Genomic DNA, 19,576 nt, shown 5'->3' with positions numbered 1-19,576 from the left:
TCCAATACACCTGTATACTCAGCATCAAGTTAAGAACTAAGTTAAGATGGAATTGTAGGTGATGGGAGCCCTTGCCCCTACTTTAACAGGGTTGTAGAATAAAAACAAAACAAGATTAGGAAATGATCCATAGGACTTAATTATCTCTTTCTGGCAGAACAAACACAATTGAGCCTATGATAAAAATGAATCAACTGGCCAGGAAGGATAGCCTGAGAAGTGAAGTGGAGTCGGTGAGGCTGATTGAGGATGGAGACATTGAGAGAAAGTGGGCATCCATTTCCCTTTCTGCAGAGAACCAGTGAGGATGGTCAGCTGCATCCAGCTGTGGCTATGGAGCAGGCTGAGCAGCCTTGGAAATGTAAATGGTAGGATGAGGGGAGCTGGGAAGGCAGAGAAACAAGACTGGGTAAGAGCAATCTTGCACAAAAGCTTAGTTTAAAATAGAAGAGAGAAACTTGAATCTCAAACTATAGAGATGTGATACATGGCATCAACTGGTTAAGATGGATTAAGTATTTTTTTTTAATTAGCCATATATAAAATGCCATAAAATCAAATTAACTTTAAGGTATAAATACTTAAGATTGTATTTCATTTTTTTTAATTTAAGAATTTTTTTTTATTTATTTTACATACCACCCACAGATCCCCCTCTCATCCCTCCTCCCGCTCCCCCAAGCCTTCCCCCACCCCAACCTATCCCTCATTCCCTCCTCTAAAAAAATAAGGGATGTCATGGGGGGTCAACAAAGCCTGGTATGTTCAATGGAGGCAGGACCAAGCCCCTCCCCTCTGCATCAAGGTTGAGCAAGGTGTCCCACCATAGGGAATAGGCTCCAGAAAGCCAGCTCATGTACCAGGGGTAGATCTTGATCCCACTGTTTCTTGTGTTTCTGTACCAAACACCATAGAGAGGAGAAATATGAAGAAATATGAAGCATGAAATTTTCATTCATGATTTCAGTTTATAGAGATTTTGTTTGTTTTTTTGTTGTTGATATTGTTGTTCTTTAGATCACAGACCCTAGGCCTCCAAGATCTTATAACCTCTCTGGTATAGTTCTCATGTATTATTTTAATTGCAGGTAATCCTACAAGAGAATTTATGTCACGTTTACAATTTTAGGTGCTAGTTAAAGATTTAAAAAGGATTGAGGTTACAGATGGGGGCTTTTTTTAAAAAAAGCACTTTCATTACTGTAAACAGAAATTAATGGAATCTTGTCACTCATTTTTCTCTTCTCTGTGGTATGAGGTACAGTGATTAATGGTTGGTAGTGGCCTAATTAACACTTGTTAAACAGAATTGAAGGTCAAATGGCTAATGAGACGTGGAATCGTGGTTAGAATTCAGATCTTTTGATTTTCCAGGTAATTTTTTTCAATGAAACGTTAGAGTCAAGGATTGAATGTATATTAAACTTTTGGAAAAAGTTGCACTCAGTGTGACTAATCATTATAAAAAGCTGAGTAAAAGTCACAAAGAACCTCACATGCACTAAGAAAAGCCCACAACCAAATAGAAAATACCTAGAGTGGGCAAGATCATGACAAACTATAAGCTTTGTGAACTATTTTGGGAATGTAACATGGATAATGGCTTTTAGAAAATTATATATGCAGTTCCCAAAATATTAAATCTTATCATATAGAGAAATTCCAGGTCAGCATATATACCCAAAAGAATTGACAGCAGAGACACAGAAATATATGTGCATGTTAGTCTTCCTACTATTATTGTTAGTAGGCAACAGATAGAAGAAACCCTCAGCCAAAAACAAACAAAATGTTCATGGCTGTAGAAAAGAATATTACTCAGGAGGAAAAAGTTAGTAAATACTGTAACTAGTTATGATTTTATAATATTGGTAAACTTGGAAAGCATTGTGCTAAGTGAAATATCCCAGTCATAAAACTGACTCCATGATTTAGGGACTTTTTAGGGGGTGATGTTTTGATATGTTTTTAAAATATTGGTTTTTGGTTGGTTTTTATGGTGTGTGTGTGTGTGTGTGTGTGTGTGTGTGTGTGTGTGTGTGTGTGTGTGTGTTTACCTTTCCATGTGTCTAGAGGTTAAGGTCAGGACACCTCCTCTGTTGCTCTCTACCTTATGCTTTTGGGCCCGTTCCTTTCACTGAATCCGGACCTGACTGCTGTGCTGGCTAGGCTGACTGACCAGAAAGAGCCCAGTGTCTGTCAGTCTCTGTCCCCCCAGCACTGGGGTTACAGACATGTGCTGCAGCACCTGGCTTTTAGGTGCTGGGGACCCAAACTCAGGTCCCCTTGCTTGCACAGCAGGTACTCTATCTACTGAATAGCTTCCCAGGACCCAGGACCACTATTTCTTAATTGTGTTTTGCCATCAGCCTTCTTACATTAGAGTGCAAGTCAATGGAACACATTTCATTTCGATGTTTGCTTAAACTAAATGGCAAGGACACTTTTGCTGTTCCCCATGCTATCAATCCACACCAATTCACATTTCACAGCAAGCACAATGGAGATGGTTTTGATGGGCAATTTTATTATAAACTTGCTCAGCTCTGCTGTGGATTTGCTAACGTGTGTGTGTGTGTGTGTGTGTGTGTGTGTGTGTGTGTGTGTGTGTGTATGAACACTTTTCTTTTAATTTTCTGAGTAACTTAACCTTCTAGGGAACACATTATCTCATGTATCTAAGAAAAAGACCCTCACTAGGCTAATATAAGGGAAAATGGACAACCCTGGTCCCAATAGTATTGAGGAAAAATAATTTATCTACATTATGTTTTCCAAATAATTCCAGTGTTAATTCTTTGTGGACACTGGCTTTACCTTAAATTTTTTGATTTAGACTAAATTGAGAAAATTCCATGTGAAAGTGCCCAGTTCACAACCTTCTGTTCCAAATCCCAATATATGCTCACCATATGAAACTTTAGAGAATTCCATGGTCAGAGGTGAAGACTCGGATGTCCATCTGGGTTTGCTCAAGATGACAAGTGGGGAAATTAAAAGTAAATAAATGCCAGGCCTAGGAGATCTGGCCCAGGAGGAGCAGTAAGCGGCGCAGGTTTGAAGACAGGCACGTGACTACACACAGGAAAGACTTCTTAGTTCACTTATCAAACCAGCCATTAAAAACTATCCTCAAGCTCTAGGAAACCACTTGAAAAATCACCAATGACACTTGTAAATGTAAAATCCACAAAGCCACGACTAAACAATATTTGCAATTCTGTGAGATGGTATGTCTATCATGGCTCAACCACAAACAAACATGGAACACCTACTTGCTAATGGCTGACTCCTCTCCAAGACAGGGAATATTTGATTTTTTTTTCCATTTTTATTTTTTATACCTTTTAGTATAGGCATTATGTGTATTGTGATAAGCGAATCTAAAAACATCTGTGTGCAGTGGTGTTTTATGTATGTGGGGAGGTGTGCTCTTCACCATCACGATGCCTAGATTTCTGATGGACAACCAAGAGGAACTCAAAGCACTTGTGTCAGCAGCTATGTTCGAGAAGGTTCTAGGTTTCAGTATGAAATGGGACTTCAAGGACATGAACCCGTCCAGTGCTGTCTCAACACTAATATCAAAACACAGGTTTGACACAAAAATCAAGCACAAAACCATCAATTTAAGAGACACCGGTGACTAAAATATAACACACCAAATGAGTTCTTTTCCCAGAGCCAAGACAGAAATGTCCATGTATATTATTTGAGATTGTAATATTCTAAAGTGTAAGATGCTCATAAAAAGATGACTACTAACACCATGCAGGTATGTGGCAGGAAAGTGAATATAACCGATTTAATATGTTTCATCGTTAATTTGCTATAATGCTGACGTATTTGCAATAAAATGTTGCATTTTTTGGTCTCCATCAAAACTATTCTAGAAAACAGCAAGCGCAAACATCTACCTGTACAATTCAAAGTCTTGAATAGGATTGAAGTTGAATTTCAATAATTAAGTAAATTTCTGCTTTCTTATAAAGCTATAAATCTATACATTTCTTCCATTTTGAAGAAATCATGTTATGCTGTTCTGTACACATAGTTAACAACAGCAACAAAAATACAGAGAATTTCTCGAAGCACTGCAACAGACTTTGTGACAGTGGGTGCTTCCTTCACTGACAAGTCTTGAAGGACCCTCAATTCAGACACTCACTTTTACAGAGCTCAACCCACTGCTTAGATTGCTTTTCCAAAAACACATGCTACAACTCAAATTCCATTAATAATAGAAATGGCTAGAAAGGCCTCCACATTTGGCAAGTTCAAAATGAAAGTCGAGGGAGCTGTCATTTCCAGCAGGTGTCTTGATGTGAGTGGGCTGAACCTTGACAGCGGGAGGCCGACAAAACAGTGCCTACTTTGCCCAGAGCTAAAAGCACCAAGCAGGAGAGCACATGTTTTAGGCAGGAAGGTAAATGAATACCAAGCCTAGCTGCAGCCCAGGGCTTGCCTATCCAACCATTGTCAATGGCAAGTAAACACAGGTGAGGTCGCCGGTGGCACAAAGTTCAGTTGACATTGGCTGTAGCAGGGAAGAAGGCTCCACTGACCCATGGCAAAGGCCATGCTGGGAGAGACTCCTCGTGTTCGGAAGGTCCAATTCTACCCAGTCCTATCCTGTCCTCTCCAGTCCACATGAAGAAGAAAGCTGCAGAACCAGAATAAAGAGAACATGGGTGCCAACCTTTAGAGTCACAATCTAGGCATTCTGTTATTGGTCCCATGCCATTGTGTAACATGTCCCAGCCACAAATCAAACATTGGCTCTCTAGGGTCTCGGAGAAAAGGTCATCTCCCTGAGTGCCCTCCAATTGGCCTAACACCAAGCCCCACCTTCTACTATGAAGGAGTACCTCTGCCCAGTAATGTCTCGTGTGATGTCTGCTGACATCTATCATAAACCTGATGATCCAAAGTGATCACATAGTCTATTTATTTAATCTTGCAATCTACTTCCAATCCCAATGATATATGAACTTGAGGGGGGGGTGAGTATATTTTCTTGGTCCACATAAATACTTAGTGCATCACAGTTATGTTTCAATTAGGCAAATGAACAGATGAACAGAGGAGTAGCAAGGCAGAAGGGTGAGTGTATCCAGACAATTAAATCTACTATCATCATGACTAAATATTTACCATAAATCCAAGCCTGCCTAGAGACCAGTGTATCCTATCAACCTAACAGGGATCATAACCATTAAACTTTTTAAAATCATAGGCTGTAAGGAAAATGTATTGCTCTATGACGAGAAACATGAGTAGATTTGTGCACAGATTTAAGAAGATTAGGTCAGTAAAGATCATTAGCCCTCTCACAGCCCCATTAGATGCCCAGGAGGAAGTGCAGTAGAGTAGCCATGTAAGTGTAGAGTGTGTTTTACCCACTGCACATCCCATCTGCATTTTCCAAGTCATTTAATAATGAACACTCCACTCCGATTATTGCCATCTATAACAAAATTGCAGTTAACAGGTGGGCCATGAAGTCCTTGACTTCCTTAACAGGGTAAGGCATACATAACCAATGGCAAAGACTCTCAGCTGAGAGCTGAAGGTTCCAAAAGCTGAACATGAGCCCAAAATCTGTAAGCACACACCTTCTACTCTCCTTCCAGAAAATGCCTACAAGTGGATTCAAATGAACCATGTATACTGCATGTTCACACACACATGAAAATGTATGCACACCCACATGGACATACACACCAAAGTTCCTAAAATACTAATTACTGAATAGTCCCTATGCTTATATGAGTCATGGTTCATTTGACAAATCTATTTCTAAACTTGTCAGTGATTAATTCAAGTGACATTTGTCAAGACCATGTCACTTTTGTCTCACAACAACCAAAGAGGTTATTCAGTAGCAAAGCTTGTGGTCAGTTCTCTAGGAAAGTATTCACATGGTTTTCTGTTATAGCAACATCTCTCAAATGATGAGGTGTACAGCGATGTTCTCCATATTAAAAGTGCCAATCTTTCAGAAAAGTTACATTGATTTCCCCCCCACCACTCTGATTTCACCAGTGTGGCTGTCAGCTCAATGAAGAGGACACTCTTCTGTAACAGCTTAAACTGATCACTCCCAAATGTGCATTTTGCAATGCACCTCAGAGGATCCACATGGAAAAAGCCTAGAGTGATTAGCAACATCCCAAGAACTCTTCCTGCTGAGATATAATGCTGTAAATGAGTTTTAAATATGAAGCAATTATTAAGGTCTATTGAGGTAAGCCAACAGGGCATGTAATGGTTCATTAATGCGAAAATAAGCTTCTTCACCATGAGGATGGGAAACTATAGTGACTGCAGATACCCCTCACAGTGAGGAAATGATGCCGCAGGCGTCAGGAACAAGCTCTTTAGGGATATTGTCATATAATCCTCATAACCCTGTTAACAGCCTCTATTTCACTGATTGGTGAGCCGAAGCATAGAAAGCTTTAAGCAACTTGCCCAGTGGCATACAGTCAATAAGAAGCAGGCTTAGCCACAGAGCTTTGTATTCCTGATCATGATGCTGCCTTGTCCCCAGCAGGTCTCCATCACCTGATTCCTCAATCCTGGGAGGTGACACTATGTCATATTGTCTTTCCCTACCACACTCAGTTGTTTGCAAAGCACCTTACAGCACAATCCAAGGAGGCCATGGGAGGAGCAGGTGAACAGTAAACCTGTCCCAGCAACCATGGCAAGCCTCTCACAATAGTTTCCTTCCTCCTATCCTGACCAACAGGACACATTTCCCCTCCTTTCTGATCTAAGCAGCTTACAAGACTTTAAAGTTTTCTCTGTACCCAAGAAAAGTAGCATGGATATTCTCATGAAAAGGAATCCTAATTTTCTGGGGAGACATGTTCTCTCCTCTCTTTCTTCAATCCCTCCACTGGGGATTTCACCGGAGGCCTTATGCATACCAGGAAAGGGCTATAGCACTGAGCAATCCTCAGCCCGTTTTTAACTTTGGATTTTGAGACATGAGATGTCTGTACACTAAATTGTCCAGACAGGTCTTGATATATCAATCCTCCTGCTTCAGTCTCCCACTTCCATGTACCTGGGATCACATGTCTGAATCATCAGATTCACCTGAGACCACCTTTTTGAGACTAAGAGCTATTTCTCTCTTCACTTTTGCCCCAAATAAACATGAGATCATGGCCAATCAAACCTTTCCTGGCAATTAGAAAAGTAGGGGTATGAGTCCAGCAAAGCAACTGACTCAGTTTGGTCTTCCAGGAAACTGTCAAATTGGGCTTAGGTGTGCTTGAGTTTTTACCAACTTATCCTGTACTCAGCAGCAAGAAGACATGAAATTCAGCACTTTGGATGGGGTGCTCATGTCTGCCATCAGCTTTCCAGCCTCAGATGTAGTTTAAAATATAAAAAGAGGAAAACATCTTATAAGTGAAGCAACCATCTAAAAGGTTCAGATGAGTTCTTAGGAGGCAAACAGCTAACACTCCATCTTTAAAACCGGGGGCCTCAAGTTGAGTACATGGACTGAATTTAATTTTTAAATTTTGTCTCCTAACAGGGACCTTAGTTGGGTGTTGCCGTTGTTATTGTTTTAAAGCACAATAATTTAATATCATGCCTTCTTTCCTTCACAGGTTAGAGAGTGACAAGAAACATAGAGTAAAAGCCTGAAGCTTCGGGGACACTGGGCATTTGCTCCCTGAGTCCTCTGGATGCTGCTGAATGCTGAGAAGCCAGACTCCCTGTCTTCCACGTGAAAGAGCAACTTAGGTGATACCCATCATATACTAGACACTCTCCCCCACCCACCATTACTAATCTTTACAACACCACCATGTAAGTATTTCACCACTCATTTATGAGAGAAAATATTGAAACAGTAAAGTCCACAACTAACATCTGCCATAGTTGATAGTTGAACTCTGATTTATTCTGAGTTCAAAACCAAGCCTCTTCTCATCAGCATGGTGATGGTAAGTTTAAGAGAGTAAAGACAGTATGAGCCTCTAAAACTGGGCTCCTGGCGTAGAAGTTTCTTAACTGGTCTACCCCATGCCTGCCTCAGAGGGCACCATCTGGAAGACACACTGAACTGAGACAACAATCTAGAGATATTTTTCAGCTTAAGCAGACAAAACTGGACAAGTTTTTCTGACTTCAGAGAATCTGTTAGAATCTGATAGTAAATGTCAGACATTTTAAGGTTTCAAAATGTTAATCAAATCCAAAGGTTTTTCTTTTTTTTTTTCATTTCTTTTTTTTAAACTATCCTCATGTTCCAGTACAAGTGTATTGTATAAATTTTGCAATTATGTACGTGCAGGTATGCACATATGAATGCAGGTGGCTGCAGAGCTCTTGGAGCTGGAGTTCCCATCAGTGTTAGTTTCTTGAAGTGGGTGCTTGAAGCCATTCTGGAAACCAAATACTGGTCCTCTGAAAGAACAGTGTGTGCTCTTAACCACTGAGCATTCTCTCCAGCCCCTGGAAGGGCTTTCTTTTTTAATGACAACGAAAATGGCCTATTGTCTCCCTACCCATTTAAAACTGAACACATTTATTTAAGAGGCATGCGTTAGGAGATGGTTATTGTGCATGGAAGCATGCAGTGAACCGTGACTCAGCCCAGACTAGTCCACTACATACTTTTTAGTGCTCACTTCTGAAAAAAGAACTTATATATTCATACTTCAGCCAACAGTAGAAAGGCATGTGTGAAGGGGATTCTGCTGTGTACCATTTCAAGCCAGGCTTTGCCACACTTTGAGAAAGCAACAATGCCACCGAATTCTTCATAAACACTAGGTCAGTTGGTGCTCACCCACAGTCACAGGCAGGAGGACTAATTGCCAGAAGACTAGCACTCTGACTAGCCAGACTCAGGTTGCCAGTGCAAACCAAGGAAAACTTCTAAACTCCTACAAACAGACATACAGAATTACTAGTTGGCAAAAAATTATATTTTAAGAAAAAGGTTAACGAAAATATCAAAGAGAGTATGTGCATGCATTAACATATGCCTGGGTCTGTGAAGGTCAGAAGTCGGTGTCTTCCTCTACCGTTTATCTCTTGAGAGAGGGTCTCTCATGGAGCCTGAAGCTCATCATTGGACTAGGTTGGTTGACTAGTCAGCTGCCAGAACCTGCCTGTCTACCTCCTCAGCACTGGAAGTGTAAATATGGGTCATCATACCTGGCTTTTACAAGGGTTTCAGGGACCCACTTGTCCTCATCTGCTCATACAATAAATACTTTCCCTTCTGAGTCGTCTCCCCAGGCCCTCATAACACACCATAAAGTGGGTTGGCTTCTTAGAATTACTACAAACCACAAGCTGTGTCCTTCTCAAAGGCACACAGAGCTTCAAGTATAGGTTGTGGGGACTTGAATTATATCTCACTTCCCACTAAAATCTATTAGCTGGAGCATCCACTGATGAATCCTAAGAAGTTACAGACTAGGTCTTCTAAAAAGGAAGGTCCTTAAGTTATGGCTCCAAGGCCTTTCTGGGAATAGGAATAGTGCCCACCCTCTAAGACTGGAACATCTGGAACACTAACCACAGCTGAGCAGTGAAGATACTGAAAAGACTCAATTGATAAATGTACCCAAATGCTAATGGTTGTGTAGATCAGCACCTAATTAAATCAATGGCAAGAATAGTTTCAGAGGTTTGAAATGTCAACCTCTGTTCGCATTTAAAAGCTTACATCATCTAACAGAAACACATAGAGTGAGTTGATCTTTTATGAACAATCAAGTATGAAATATGGCAGCTGTTTTCTGCCTTTCACAAATCCATTTGAATAATCAGGAGTTCACAGTATCAACTGGGTCAGATTAAGGAGAGGGGACACTGAAAAACATTAAGCTTTGGATACTCACAATCTGATAAGAAAGTAATCTAAAAATGTGTGTATGTGTGTGCTTGTGCAGGCGCACACTCACTTGTGTGTTTTGTGTAATCAAATAAATGCACACCCATCTCCACAACAGAGTCAGCAGGATTCTCAAGAGTTTCATCAATGTGGCATTTTCATCATTCTGTCTCTTATGCATTGAAGTGTGCCAGCGCCAGCTTGGGTATTGAACCCAAGAATGAATGGACCAACCAGCCTCTTCATAATCCAACAAGCAAAGGGAATCCTGAAATAGTAGTTGGAATGAGTCTTGGTGACCTGGAAGTCACCAGTACCATGGAGGCTCCACAGCTGTTGGTCTAAAGTTCATGAGTTCCCACTAGTTTGGTTTGGTTGCCTCTGCAAGTTTCCTCATCATGATCCACATGCACTTGCTCATAGAATCCCTCTTCTCTCTCTCTGACTGGATTCCTGGAGCTCTGTCTGGTGATTGGCTGTGGATCTCTGCATCTGCTTCCATCAGTCACTGGAGAAAAGCTCTGTGATGACATTTAGGGTATTCACCGATCTGATTACTGGGGTAAGCCAGTTCGGTTCAGGCACCCTCTCCACTATTTCTAGTAGATCTAGCTGGATTCCTGGTAACTTCCCTAGCACTGGGTTTCTCTCTATCCCCATGATATCTCACTCTGTCATGGTATCTCTTTCATTGCTTTCCCACTCCACCCCTGTTCCAACTGGACTAGGCCCTCTGCATAGTGAGACAGTTGTATAGCTTGATCTGATCCCCGCCCCCCCCCCTTGTGATAGGATCAGAATACATCCCTGGTACATGAGGGGGCTTTTTGGAGTCCACTACCTATGATGGGACACCTCACGCAGCCTTGAGGCAGGGGGAAGGGCTTGGACTTGCCTCTACTGGATGTGCCTCCCCATGGAAGGCCTTGCCTTTTTGTGGAGGGGAGTGGGGGAGAGGCGGGAGGAGGGAAGAGGGGGATCTTTGATTGGTGTGTAAAATGAATGAAAAAACTTTCTTAATTAAAAAAAAAAAAGAAGGTAACATCAAACTTTTTTTTAAGTAGTAAGACAGAGAAGAAAAACTAAAATAGAGATCATTTGAAATGCAATAATGGAGTAAAACTTAAACAAACAAATACTGGCCTGAACACCAATCTCCTTGTTTATTTGTACCTGTAAGTTGTACATGTTTCCTCTTCGGTCAAATGAGAGTGCTTTCTGCTGAGTAGAGATCCTTCAGAGTAAAAAGACTAAGATAAAGCTGCACCAGGCAGAGGCTCAGTGACTTCGGAGAGTGAGTACACAGAATGCAAAACACACCAGACGACTCTGTATGTTGTGTCATCTATAAAAAGCACTAAGTGCAAAGCTGAAACCTGCCGACGGAAAGCATGTATTGACAATGGAACACAGATGCAATCAAATGGTGAATCAAGTGGTAGCCTGGATTTACCATGGAGCTAGGAACTGACCTGAGGCTGGATGTCAGAGAGGAAGTAGATGATAACACAATCAAACTTGTCAATCAGTTAGAAATGACCTGAGCCACACCTGCTTGTTCAAACTTTTTGTTGTTTTACACATTAAAAGTTCATGAGGTTTAAAGACAATTCATAATGTGCCTTCCTAACCCTCCCATGTCTTATTAAATATTAACAAAGACAACTTCCTGGGAACCTTTCTTCTCATTCTACCTTGGCTTTGCCAGCTCACCTGAAATTTTAAGGGAAGGAAAGAAATGTCGACAAACCTACCTGTTCAGACAAGTCCCAAATGCTGAAGGTGACTTCTACCAAGGATTCCTACAGCATTCCTAACATTCAGCTTCGTGGAAGGACATTAGAATGTAAACATGCCAGAAAGAAGATAAGAAGGGAAGGACCTCGAGGTGGCCATGTTGAAGGAAGGGGCGGCAGAGCAAGATCAACATGGGGCCTGCTTAGGCAAGAGGCAAGAGACATTTGGGCACAGAATGACAAGACATGTGTAGACAGAGAGCTACAGACCCATTCTACCCAACAGACTCAGCCACCAACTAATTACATGAGGGGAAAAAGCTTTCCTCACCTCTGGGCTATCACTCACTCATGGGACAACAGCAGGGGATGCAAGAGCTGACCCTAGAAGTCATGTCCCCAAAGAACATCATCTAGGAAGCTGAGCTAATTGATTTATACCAATAGATGCATATCTTTAACTCAAAGCAAAGCTATTGTAGCAATGGTGTTGCTTATTGTGATTCAAGAAATATAATGTTCAGGACTGATATACCAAGAGGTTCTCAATCTAAAACCCTAATATGTTTTATAATGTTGAAAAATAGCCCGTCATGCACAAACCCAAACAGTGTTACACGATCATCATCCCGTTGCTGCTGTCATTAGTTGGGGTTTGAAAGTTGCTGTGGTGTTCTGTGGTTGCTCTTTAAGGGGATCATCTGTATTATCTATTATCCTCCCCTTTGTCTCTGGGACCGAGTAGTCTCATTGCAGCACTTCTCACAACATGGTATTTGCTACACACATACACTTAATATTTTCTTTTGGGGCCTCATCCTCAGCTCACAGATCTCTCACGAATATTCTCTTTCACTTGCTTACTTTTGCTAACAATGCTGAAACTAAACAACGGAGGTTGCAGTTCCTCAAAAGCATCCATCCAGGGTGCTTCGCAAACTTCCTCCTTGTGTCCCTGCCTAACCACCCCACCTGTTGCTTCCTCCCATGGTCAGCAGCTCTGCTTAGAGGTTGCCCTTCACCACCAGCTCTCATGACACCTGCCCCTTATCTTAAACAGCCCTTGAGGGTCACTCAGTGTGAAATGTCTAGCTCCCATTCTGTGCTATAAGCTCTAAAGGGATGGAGATCTACTTGTTTTAGTAACAATTGAAACTCTAGTATACAGTGTGCATAAGACAGGATCAAATAAGACCAAATTCTCATTTCAGGAACTTTTTAGCTTATTTCAAACAGCTTTCTACTTAACTCTGTGCATCTAAGACTATCTATGTATTCTGCTTTTAAAAAGTTGTCCTGAATTGTGTTAGCATCAACAACAAAATGTGTTCAATCTGGGTTACATAAAAAAAACATAATTTTATGAAATACATGATATAGAAGAGAAAAATTAAGGTTTTTACATATGAAAATGATGTGAAATTTAAAATTTTTTTTCATTTTACATGCCGACCCCTCTTCCCCCTCCCTCCCCTTCTCCCACTCTTCTCTTTCTTTCCCCCATCCCAACCCTGTCCCCTCCTCATAGGGGGTGAGACCTCCCTGAGGTAGTCAACACAGGCGGGCAGAGCAAGGTGGGGCCGGACCAAGCCCCTCCCCTCTGCCTCACGACTGAGTAAGGAAGGCGTCACACCATAGGAAATGGGCTCTAAAAATGACGTGAAGTTTCTGTACCATCAGATTCTGAAAGCTGGCCTTCAACAATCTCCCTGTTCACACCACTGCTGTGGCCAGCTCTGGTTGACTTTTCCTCAAAGAGAATTTTTTCTCTTAGTCACAATTCCAGCTTTGGAATGTGATAAAGGTCAATGGGAGCAGAGAATACATCCCCAGTTTCTAAAGAAAGGGTAGGAATCAACCTCTCCCACCCTAACTTCAAAGAAAGTGGAATGTGTTAGCATCTTTCCTAGCCAGAGTGAGGGATGGTCACATATCCTCTGCAACCCCCTTCTAATTTGCCCACTCTCTATCATTTAGTTGTAGAATCTATTCAATTGGTTCCCTCAGTTGTCATGGCAACTGCATTATTCAACCAGGTGATAACTAGACAATAATTAAGCTATTACCTAAAGACCCATTGTTTCAAATCTCTGCATTATACAACTCACTTCTAGATTGTAGGGTCCCAATCCTCTGCCTTGGGACACACAGTCATTTCAAACACAGGGTTCATAGACCTCGTAATACTCTTCCTCCCAAACTGATACAAATCCCCTCTTGAGACCAAGACTTTCCTTGTCCTCGTCACTCCCATTCACCTGATCACCCTTGTAAATCTACTTTTCTCCCAAATATATCCACACCTCCAGATCCCCCACTGTCTCAAGCCCAACAAACAGGCTTAAACCCTGAATGACAAAAATATGTCATTACAGAGTGTCAGAACAAGAGGCACTGAAGAGTCTATACTTGTCTAATCGGTTACGTCAGCAAAGGTTACGTTTGACCCAATCTCCTCCTGACCTCCACAGTCACCTAACAACCAGACAAGCCACGAGTGACTGAACACATGCAAAAAGGAATATGAGGATGAAGCAGCTGAGGCTATCAAACGTAGACACTGCTGCCCATCATAAACTCAATGTTTACAGCTGGAGGAAAAGCAAGGACAGTAACCTGAAGTTCAGACTCAAGAACACCATCATTCTGTACGTCCTCACATATACTTATATCTGTAGCTATATATTTTTACTTAAACAGCTTGATTATTTGAGGCTATTTTGAGATTAAACATGAATATTTGTTTTCAAAAAGAAAAAAAAAACAACTCACAGCTGTGAAAACACAAGGCACAGCTCTTCTGTACATCTTTCAATACACAATGGTTATACACATCACCTTCAAGTCCTCTATGGTTCGGGGAGAGGGTTTGATTTTAGAAAAGTCTAGTATGAAAAACTTGCCCCTTATGCAGGAGGTCCTTGGTTCTATCCCGAGCCCAAATTCAGGTCAGATCTTGGCATATCTAATGAAAGCCAACCTCCATAATCACGACTACTCCTAATTAAACTCACTGGAGACATACTATTAGGTCATAATATGGCTCCAGGAAAGGACTTTCCCATGTTATGCAAGTATGTCCATTCACTGCTTGTTGGGGTCTGAGTGTGTAATATCCCCAATAATTCATGTGTCTGAGCACCTGGTCTCCAGCTGGTGGCACTGTTTAATGTTTAGGAGGTGGCACCTACCTTGAAGAAGTGGGTTGCAGCCTGGGATGGTGGGTCTTAGGAGTTATAACTGACTCTATCCACCTAAGCTGTCTGTTGATACTACCTGCAACCACCTGCTTACAGGTCCCACCATTATGCCTTCCCCGCCATGATAGACTATATCCTCTCAAACTAAGAATCAAAATAATTTGTCCTCTCTTCAGTTGCTCCTATCAAGTATTTTATCACAGTGACAAAGAAGTAATCAATGTATTCAAACTTTAAACATCTGCAGTAGGAATGAGTCATATGAAACCCCCTCCCCAATATGGGAATCTGTCCCTAAAGAAAATCTTGGGAACCAGGTGCTCATAAAATGAAAGAATGGTTTAAAAGGTACATCCAAATAGTTTGTTGTGCCTGCCTTCCAGATTTCCTCCTTGCTGCCCAACACAATACAGTGGCATCCATGAAAATTTCTCTGAGGCAGGATAAAAAAAAATGGGTCTGGGTCCAGACTATCTGCTCCTGAATCCTACCTGAACTACTTTCCATACTTTTGTGAGAACATAAGATAGGCAAAGCCTTTTTTGCTCTCTTCTTCAGTTTTCCCACCTTTGCATCAAAGCCCTGCCTCACCGTGAGGTTATATTAATGATTAAACATTAACATTTTTAACACAATGCATGGCACGATATAAGGATGTGATACACATAAACAAGACGAGCTCCAGTGTTTACTATATATATATGTCACTTATTTTAAATGCTTAGGGCCTGAAGAGTTTAGAATTTGACAAATTCTCATATGCTATAACATTTGTATACGCACAGTGAGATAGCTTAGGGTCTGAACTCAAGTTTGTACACAAGTTCACTGTGTTTCGCTTGCACCTAGCATTTGGGTAATCTTATAAAATGTTTTAAATAATTTTGGGCAAAAGACAAAGTTGTACAGTGTGTAATTTTCTCCTTGAAGCATCATGCCAATATTCAAAAAGTTTCAGATTTTGGAACCCTCTGGATTTCTTGTCTTCAGAAGAGAGGTGCTTAATCTGTTTTACAATATTAATACGTGTACATTATTACTAACACCCCTCTGTCTCTTGGTCCAAAGGGATTTTTCTGCCTGGTCTGTTTTCTAAAATTCTGAAGCATACCTTACATCATCTGGTAGGTGTTTCAATAAAAACCTCCCTGCTCAAATGCATAGCTGTGATACCCGGGGCCTGAGGTAGGGCCTGAGGTTGTGCATCCAAGGAGCTATCTCAGACGTGCTCGTGCTGCTGATCTGAAAGAATATCATAAGAACTGACTAAGGTACATTACTACATCACTAAAAGCAGCATGTAACAACAGGCATTCAGGCTCCCTGCAGCCCTCTGCTCACCTACAAAGCCCTTCTTAGACTCAGTAACTCTACCAATTCCAAACAAGACCAAAGACCCTTCCTGAGGGCACCATCTACCCTGCACTGTGATCAATGAAACCCTGTCCTGGAGATACAAAAAATCCCTAGTAAATAGTAACTAAATAGGCAAGATCCCTGGAAGGCCTTAGAGGTCATCTGGGTTGTTCATTAGACATAGGTGCTAAGAGTCCCTAACAATCTAGAAATCGATGCCACCCCATCAGCTGCTTCTTCTCTAATCAAGGGTTTGGGAGTCCTTGGCCTCCAGACACTAAATTGCCTTTCACTCATTATGAATACCAGAGCTTCAACCTTCAGCCTCTATGATCCATGCGTCTGGTAGAAACTAAGTAGTCTCAGGAGAAGGGAAGCCAGGCTAGAAACAGGAAGCATTGCTCTGTAAACAGTTCTGATAAATTACCCAATAAGATTGCAACCAAAAAAAAAAAGAGAGAGAGAGAGAGAGAAATGTTCAAGTTCTTATCTATTTCATCCTCATTTAAATAAATATTCACTTTTATGCCCAAATTTTGTATTGATTTTCTACAAGAGAATGCCTTATTCTTTGCCTGTCAGGATACACAAAACCCTCAGACATTACAGCTTCAATGTTCAGACATACTTTGGCCCTTTGGATTTTTGGGAAATTTCTCCAATTCATCATCTGTCCAGCTCTATCTTTACTGGACCACCTTAGTCAACTCAAGCATGGGTTTATACACATCTCCTACAGACAATTTTAAAGGCTCATAAAGAGGAGTTTAGGGTGTCATCAACTTCACTACAAACAGAGAAACTAAACTCCTGTGAAACATGATCCAGGCAGAATATCCCCCTGATCTTTCTCTATGGGCAAAGCTCTTTCTCATCAGTTAAGTGGCAATACCTCAAAAATAATTAAAGTGTGAACAGCTTTGACTTTTGTGTTTACTTAACAGCATTTGCAGAAAGGGTTTTAAGAAAGCAAACATTCTCCTTGACAAAAAAAAAAATGAGTTCTAGCTTAACTGATTTTAGAGAGCATAATAACTTTAATTAGAAGGTCAATTTTCTAGCGTGTGTGCACTTGGAGATGTGGTTAGGAGAGCTGTCATGGATTCTACACAAAAGTCACATGAGGATCCCAAGGATTCCTTGCCAAATCTGCACACTGGGCTGCCTTTCCTGGGATGGGCTGATGGAAAGATGAATGTTATGTATCTATTAATATGATATGGATTTACATATATAAACAAGGTTCTTTCTAGGGAACAGTGATGGTTTTTATTCACTTTCCAGCTAAGGAAAAAAATTAAGCTAAACTGTTAAAGCATGTAAGTGTATGACATAGAAAGAATACATATGAATTTTTAGTAACTGGGCTCACTTGGACATATTAATCCTTTTAAGATAGACTAAAAAAGTCACAGGATAATTCTCCCTTTAAAAAATATCAGTCCCTCTACTTGTCCCAGGTAGGTCACAGTTTACCAACACAATCCCAATAAAATCACTGCTCACTTTATCCACTTCAGCCTACTTTAACCCGAGGCAGCAGATTGTTATGAACATGACTGAAATCTAATTTCCAGCCAGTCTTTCAGATCTACATTATCTGATCTTACAAGAGCATGGACTATCAAAACAGCACACAGAGGTAGGTACCCACGTTCCATTTCTAGGTCAACCTCCTTGTCCAAATTACTGCCTTGCTGTGTGCCTCAGTTTCTCATCTGGGTGGGGGGCTGATATCTACTATGTGTGTATTTCATGCCATAAGATTAAGTGCCTGTGGCCTTTTATATAATTGATCGTCATTGGTTCTTACTTTATTTTAATGATAATTTTCATCATTCTTTTCACTGTGGCTAATGGTGTACTCCTTCTCAGACTTGTGTTTTTCCCTATGTGGTACTTTTTTCCCTGTGGTGACAGTCCTGAAGTAAATCATAAATGTGGCCCTGGGCTTTTCTAAACTCCACCTGTAAGTTATAAGTGTTCTAAGTTCTACCCCCTTGTCTTAGCATCTGTGCTACCAAAACCCAGATCAGCCTGATCTTTAGTAGGCTCACCTTTAGCAGGTATATAGTATTTGTTTAATTGAATGGCTGCTGACCCAGTCAAAGCCTGAATGCTTATACTATCATCATCCAGAGACCCCACACAATAAATAATAGCAACTGAATTTCATATGCCTGGAGAAAGCAGTGTTCTAATGCCCCGGGATTCATGGAAAAGCTCCTTAACACCTTACATGTCCTGGGCTTGTAGTTTCCAGTGCACACAAGGTCCAGCATGCAGGTGCAGCTGGAATCCTCAGACTGCAAAAGAGGTCGTCCATTAACAGAGAAGACTCACCCCAGGAAATTGTCAAGGCATCCGAGCTCTATTAACAACTAGACAGCGTTAGGAGAGGAGCTCTGTTTAACAACTGGACAGCGTTGGGGGACTAACTGCAGAAACCTTTTCTTGCAAATTCACTACAGTCATCCCTAGCCTTTGCTTTGTTTTGTAATGTAGTTGAGAGCCTGGAACCTATGCTTACTCTAAGGCTTTCTGCTGCCCTGTCACTGAGCAAATGCCAGCGCAAAGACTGAACAGTTTCTACATCTCCAGGAACTCAGAGTGCATCAAACCCCATCCAAGCAAAGGACTGACCTCTGCAAAGCCCGGATTCTGGCAGCAATAAGATGATAATTCCGCTGCACTCTGGAGAGACTGAGTGTGTGGCCTTTAAAATGATAAGAAACTGTGGGACAGACTGCCCTGTCAAGTTAGCCAATACTTAACGTCTGCCTCTGAGCCACAAGACGTTTCTCTGAACCCTGACTCGCCAACCACTGGTTAGGACGCCACTACATCCCATCCTGGACCCCCAAAGTCAATAACTCCCCACCTGGGCTTTAAAAGGACAGAAGAAGTACAACCTCAGTATCCGGCTGTCCAGAACCCTGCTACCCGGCCCTTGTGCGCGGCCAGGTGAACCAACCAGACACCACCCTCACCTGTCTGAGACTGTGTCCCCAGTCCAGCAGAGCGCGGCGGGCGCGCGCCCCTCACTTGCGTGGGATCCACCGTTGCTGTTTCTTGTAGCCGCGATCGCTGCTCAGGAGAGCACCAAGCAGCCCTGATGCCGAGGAGACAAGAGTGTCCCAAGGGCCGCGGGACTTCCTCGGCCACCCCTTTGTGAGCCCCGCCTTAAAGGGGAGGAGGCGGTCGCGTCACCTTGGAGCCGCCTCCCAGCTAGCGCGTGGGCAGCTGCGGGTGGTTCTGCCAGGTGTGACAGGAAGGAGCCTGGGCTGTTCTCTAGGCTGGCTGGGCACGCAGAGGGTGATTACTCCGATCATTCGTTTGGGTTGGCTCACGGGGGAGGAAGGTGTGTCTTAAAAGTCGAAAAGAAGGAAAGAGGCTGAATGTGTCCTACA

The 19,576-nt window shown here is 41.8% G+C and overlaps 1 protein-coding gene across 3 annotated transcripts in view; it reads right to left on the bottom strand.

Moving 5' to 3' along the window:
• Mctp2 (multiple C2 and transmembrane domain containing 2) overlaps positions 1–19,576 on the bottom strand; it is a 279,955-nt gene that overhangs the window by 222,359 nt on the left and 38,020 nt on the right. For 2 of the 3 annotated variants that reach the window (XM_037198670.1, XM_028880331.2), the window contains exon 1: positions 19,157–19,353. The exons of the other annotated variant lie outside the window; for it this stretch is intronic. The gene's annotated coding sequence lies outside the window, so the exon portion shown is untranslated. Of the gene's footprint in view, positions 1–19,156; positions 19,354–19,576 lie in introns of those variants that run through there. 3 annotated transcript variants of the gene reach the window in all.

The sequence above is a fragment of the Peromyscus leucopus genome, chromosome 1 (genome assembly GCF_004664715.2).
Source record: "Peromyscus leucopus breed LL Stock chromosome 1, UCI_PerLeu_2.1, whole genome shotgun sequence".
In the NCBI taxonomy this organism is placed as follows: Eukaryota; Metazoa; Chordata; class Mammalia; order Rodentia; family Cricetidae; genus Peromyscus; species Peromyscus leucopus.
Note: the sequence above shows the minus strand (reverse complement) of the source record. Positions and strands in the feature narration are given on the sequence as shown.